Below are 6,780 nucleotides of genomic sequence, written 5' to 3'. Positions count from 1 at the left end.
TCCACACGGATGACAAATCAACTGTCAGAGGCACCATTCCATAGCAACCCCCATGTCCGCACTCCAGCTTCTGCAACATCATTGCAAACTTCATTGCACCCCTAGCCTTTGATTCCAAGGACTACATCTTCCTCTGCAACTTATATTTCCAGACAACCTCAACGAAAACACAGCACACTTCCTCAACAGTATGAGCAGCCTCTGATTGACCCAGATCGTCCACGACCCTACAAACATCAGACACACGCTGGACCCCATTTTCACCTGCAGCAACCGTGTCAAATACAGCCACGTTTCAGAACCCACAAGGACTGATCGCTCCATCGTCCATTTCAGCATCTCCAGCCACCCACTCTGTTCTGGTATTACTAGACACCAAGACAACTTTCAATAAAGTCTCTGGCTTCTGTATTAACCAGCGCATGTCTATTCCCTTTCTGCTGGCAAGCCTGACCGGAGTGGATGCTGTTGATTTACTCCAAACATAGTTTGAGTGGGAGAGCAGGCATTTTCGGTACCTGGGAATGCAGGTGGTCTATTCCAATTATGACCTGAATTTGGGAGCAACGGTAGCTCGCCTGGAGGATGCTACCCAATTCTAGAGTCGCCTCCCGGTCTCTATTATGGGACGGACGGCACTGACCAGAATGGTTCTGCTCCCCTGCTGCCTATATGTTCTACAGAACTCAACATACATTATTCTGCAGGCCACATTCACTAAACTCAATAGCCTCTTAATATGGGCAGGTGCACGGAGCAGGGTAAAACTGGAGGTGCTGAAGCTTGACCCAGAGTTTTGGGGCATGGGGAATCACAGACCTGCAGTTGTATTACTTTGCAGGAATCCTACAATATCCTGCACAGTGGTGTGCAGAGGGAATGACAGATGACAAGGCCCATCCGGCAGGTTGGAAAGGGGTGACAGACCTTCCGTGAAACTTAGCGAAGGGACAATGGATCCCGGCAGAGGCCCCATTTGTGGTCCAACAGGTGGCTGAGGTGTGGGCAGTTACAGTTGTACTCCGCGGGGCCCCATATGCGCAACTATTGCCTCTGAATTGGCTGCCAAATTTTAGGCAGATACAGGCGGTGATGGACTTGACACAATGGTATGATGGAGGCTGAGAGACCATGAGACCTGTATTATAAAAGGGCATCCCTCACAATGGACGAGGTTTGAAGGTGCTACCCCTCTCCCAGCCAATTTTTCCAATACGCCAAGCTCTTTCGCACAGTTAGAGTGGTGTTGCCTTCCTTCTCTTTGGAGCCTGAGGAGTCCCACATGCTGCAGCTCCTCCAAGACCCAGACACTACTAGTTTTAGTTTAGGTGTTTGTAACGCACGTGGCTACCCGAATCCCTCCCAGCGCTAAATTGGAATCAGAACAAGGAGACAACTTCTGCTGTGAACAGAAGGGTTTTCAAATTCTTATGAAAGGAAATTACTTGACTATCCTGGCTGAGCTCCAAGGGAAGGACATTTCTGAGATTTGAGGCTCTAAATGCTAAAGATCGACCTCCCCATCTTGCTTTCTTAATCCATGGAATGTTAATTAGGGAGGCCGTAGAGGATCTAAGAGCCCTTTGAGGGATGTAAGGCAACGCAATCTGTTTAAGGAAGCCTGGACCCTTATTATGCAGAGCTCTGCACAGAGGGCCTTGAAGTAGGTACGTTGTTCCACAGGCAGCCAATGAAGGGAAACTAAAGCAGGTTTTGCGGACAGTTGTCTGGGAATCTTCATAAGTATGTGTACACAGGCGTTCTGTTCCTCCTGAAGTCTTTTTAGTACATATTGCGGTGAATACAGATAGAGGATATTTCTATAGTCCAGACGTGAAATTATGACAGCCTGAGTGATTAGTCTTTTGGCTTGAAAAGGGAATATTTTAAAGACTTTTCTAAGAAGTCTTAATAGACTAAAACAGGTGGCTGCCAGCTTTTTAAATTGATAGTCCATAGTCAGGTGGGAGTCGAGCCAAAAACCCATGGATTTATGTTGTCTTTTGGTGGAGGCAGGCCTTCCAACCCATCAGGGAGCAGAGAAGGGGATGTGAGTGGGCCATAATTACCCACCAGCATGACTTGTTTTTTCTTCGTTCAGCTTAAGTTTACAGCTGGCCATCCATCTAGCTACTGCTTGGAGACAGGGTGTCAGGTTGGGCTCACCTGTCTTAGAGATGGGCATTTATACAGGTGCAAGAGGTGGCCAGCAATGCCCGGTTTAAACTCACAGTTCACTACCTACACTGTATTTATCTTACTCCCCATCGGCTACAAAAAATTGATGCAGCACGCTCGTCTGGGTGCCTCTGCTGCAGGTTCGAGCCAGCAGCATTCATACACATGACCTGGAACTGTCCCAGGCTGTAGTTACTGGGCCGCCGTACTGGATGATCTGAAAGAAATCGCAGGGATCACGCAAAAAAAGGGCTAAAATGAAATATAGGTTAGTCCTGTTAGGTCTGATACTTTCTAAGCGCTGCATCGTATCCATTGAACCCGAGCTCGCCGCCCCTATCCCTACAAAATGGAGGACAGACCTGCACGAATAGGGGATAGCGGAAGAGAGGAGGCTAAAGCTAGTCTGTACTAATAAGAATGAAGAAAGGGACTTATAAATGCAGAGCAATATCTTAGAGGACCTGGAGATGCAACCGACCACACAATCTGGATGTATGCAGGATATGAATTCTGAGGGGACACAGAGTGGGGAAGAGCAGCCTGAGGGGATAGGGCAGACAACTATTGAGGGACCTACGCCAATACACACTGAAATCTCCCCACATGAGGGGCAGACAGAAGTCTGGATTCCGCGCCCATTTGCACCCCTATTATTACACGAAACGAGACACACATGCACTGACCATCCACAGCTGAGTTTTGTTGGTCCTTTCGTTTTGCTTTGTGCTTTAGTAATTTGTTGTTAATTGCATACAAACCTGCAAAGTTCAAATCTTTGGGAAGTCGAGGAAGTTCCTCAGGGTGCTTCAGACAAAGGAAATACCCTAGTTTTTCATTGCTCAAAACTGGGGAGACATGCACAGCTTCACCAAGCTGGAGTTGCCACACAAGAGTCTCCATACACAAGATTATCAACTGTTATGCCATATGCAGCCTGGGAGATTGAGATGTTCTGTATTCTTGATGAGTTTGCACAGAGCACCCATTGTATACCGATCAAAACGTAGCATGAGACAAGATGCATGAATATGCAATAAAGATGGGTTTAAGAAAGAAGAAAAACAAAAAGATTTTTAAAACCTTTTCTGAATCATTAAATGGGTTTAACTAGTCCACCACAGCCAGAGTTAACGGACCTTAAAACTCTTTCCAAGCACAGTGGGCGATCATATCCACGTCAAGTAAAAAACACAAACTTGCATGCACACACCGACCCAGTCACTTATTAACCCTTATTCAACGTATGCCCAAAACTATCACTGAAAAAAAATGAATCACCAAGTAACATTTTGGCTTAACCTCACACCTAAGGGATATGTATCTATCACACCCAGGACATAAACAATAAAAATTCTGCTCACTGTCTGGGCTGATCTTCAGGCCATCAATTGTAGGAAACCACCCATTCGCTTTCTAATGGCTTCAGAGCAGCATCAGTAACGTGGGACAGGGCTTGCTGGATAGGCAGCATATGGCAGCCAGAGTGTTGAAAACTGTCCTTGGGCAATTTAATACACCTTCTCGGAGCAATCACACCAACACAATCTTCCCATGCCACCAGCTTTGTCGGGTTCCCCAAGGCTCCCATTATTCACAGGTACTTCATTTAAACCACCATCACATACCACTAGCCATTAATGCAACATTTCATTTTACACATGATGAAGACTTGCCTTCCTTCAGACAACTTCCCCTAGCAATACGTTACAGGCAGGTATATTTTCTTTACTACCTGCATCAGGAAGGTCTTCAGCTTGCTTCAACTTATTACTATTGTGTCCCTTTTTAGCTCCCTTGAGTCCATTCCTTTCACCCAGCACATCACCAGAAATCTGAGAGCTCCTTCTGGTGCAAACTTCTGATATTTCAAACAAGTACAGCTGTTAAATCTAGTTTATTTCAATTAAAAGTGCTTGCCTACCATCTGTGGGAACATTCCACGATATGGGCTTCAAAAGATTACAGGTTCTTTACTCAAATTTGGCCTATCCTAAAGCCTTTGATACACATTATCTACACTGCAAATGCAGCTCACAACACCCTGAAATTGTCATAAGGCAACATCATACATGAAACATCAACAAAACCGATGATGTACTTAAAGATTCCAGTCTCATCTAACTGGCGTCTCCTAAAAAGTATGATACACTACAGTTTTGAGGAACTGTGACTTACCAGAGAACACATGCCGGACTGCACCCGAGATCTTTCACTGCTCTCTCTAACAGCACAATTTAATTTTGCAATGCTCAGTAAATGCCTTAATGGCGCACCACCACCATTAGTCAAATGGATTTCCAGTTACAAACCTATTAGGATCAGGATTTTGCCTATGAAATTCCACCTAAACATCCGTGTCCATCGACAGCACCTGATATTAGCTCCTTTTCAGCTTGGGGCCCGGATTATGGAATTTGATCAATGAGCCCTATCGTCTGCAGGAGAGCCTGCTACCTTGGTGACCAAGCCATGGCAAGGCTAACGTTAAGGTATTTGTTTTACAAATCCCATGACATGCTGATCTTCCCTTTCGTAGGGTTCATGCTTTAGTCACATGATTTTCAAGCAAACAGTATCACATTGTAGTAATCACGATGGTCTCAAATGACAGTTTCATATAACTTTCTCATTAATTCTTGAAGGAGCTGCAACCAGTAAACTGGGGGATACTACAACCAGAAAATTGCTAAAGGCAAAGAATATTATATACACACACAAATCTATGAAGCAGATTAAAAAACATTTTAGAACAGCTGAATTCAATTAACACCTAAAAACTTAAGTGAGATCTAACAAAGGTAAACTCAGGAAAATCTGAGAAATAAGAAGGCACAAAGGTTCTAAGACTTTAAATCTAGGACTTTTGCCGAAGAAAAAGTGAATCCAAATGTCAACTGATACCACATAGTAGTATGGCGCCTTGCATTATCAATAGTGCCACAAAAGGTTTCAAACCTTGCACTCTACCTGCAGATACAATAAAGGCAAGGTGCCATCCACCTCCTCTCAATGGTTCAACAGCTATCAATGTTAAAAAGGACAGGTTGCACTAGTAAAAGTATTTTCTCCCTAACAAATGATTAGACGTGAATAGGCGGACAGAAAAAAGAAGAAAACGATCCGTTTCAGGAGCAGTGCACTTTCCAATCATCCTACTGGCCAGGTCTACTGAATCCTAAATCTATTAGCAAACATAACGCGACTCTGCAAGAACAGCTTGATGACATCAAAGTTACAATCTGCAAGAACAGTTCAGGTAAAAAGCATTTTCCTATGAGGATGCCACAAATGAGGCGCGATTTAAATATTAGTTTAATAAATGTGGATTTTAGTGGGACTAAAAGGTCTAACAAATGGAGTTAACAGCTCAAGTGTTCACACGCGAGTTAAAGAAGGGAGGTAGTGCAGGTCAGCACCGATAAAAAGGTACAAGACATTTTTAACCTCTGTTGAGAGAATAGTAGTTCAACACAAAAAAAAACTATTGTCCAAATACTAGCTTTCAGGCTCAAAATATATTTTAAACCTAAACATCCTCCAACAGTGAGGAGTATTATAAATCATTTTGCTTTAGTACTCATGCTTCAATTACATTATTGAGAATGGTCTTTATTGTGCTCCAGTGTTATGGTTAAATGAATGCATTAAAAAGCAGCAAACCTCTGAAGGAAAGGTGGTGAAAAGAACTTACACCCCCTTCAGCTGCAGACCAACATTTTGTAAAAAAAAAAAATCCTCTCATATTAACCCCTTGAGTCAGAGTGCAGCCATTGATTCCTCTCCCAGGCGCCTGGCCAGTCAGTATGGATCTAAATTTCAGTTACTTAAAATAAATACTTTATAGACTGAAGGTACTGTGAAGTATGCCTGGCACAGTGCATTCAAAATTGCTTTGCTTTCTTAAGTGCTAGAAGGGATGCAAGCCCACACAATAATAGGGAGATCTCTGGTCATAATATTAAACTAGGCCCACTGAAATGTCAGAGGAAAAGAAGACTGCAGCAGAGTAGAGAAAGTAAATGCAGTTGTTAAGCTTAATTTCTGGAAATAACTTAGGAGCTAATGTTGTGCAAAACCTCTTTACTCAACAGAGCTGAGCACACGCGTTCTCAACAAACTATACGATGTTCCTCAAATTTGAAATCAGTGGAAAAGAACAAAAAAACAACTTTACGCCACCACAACTTATAGCCAAAAGGCTCAGGCTATAGTTTTCAGAATGGATAATGGAAGTGGAAGCAACTGGTATTCATAACCTGCACACATAACAAAAAAAAGAAATATAAAGAGGGTCTGACTGCTTGGGTAATTACTTTTAAAACTCAGCCACTGCTTACTTTTATACAGGTGTGGCCTGCTTGTGCCAATTGTATCTGGGACCCTTTATAACTAAACCAAGATCAGTTTCAGTAAGCCACAGTTTAGCCATCACAAATAGGTGGGAAATTACTGTTGTCCAGTTAAGCAGAAGAGTACTTGGGCAACATTTGAGAAACTCAAGAATAAACTACTATAAACTGTAGAACATGGAGAAACCACTACAGCTTCAGGCTGGCCCTGGGAATATGGCCACCTTCTTTCAACGGTTTCATACGTGTG

This window comes from Pleurodeles waltl, chromosome 1_2 (genome assembly GCF_031143425.1).
Source record: "Pleurodeles waltl isolate 20211129_DDA chromosome 1_2, aPleWal1.hap1.20221129, whole genome shotgun sequence".
NCBI classification, from domain to species: domain Eukaryota; kingdom Metazoa; phylum Chordata; class Amphibia; order Caudata; family Salamandridae; genus Pleurodeles; species Pleurodeles waltl.
Note: the sequence above shows the minus strand (reverse complement) of the source record.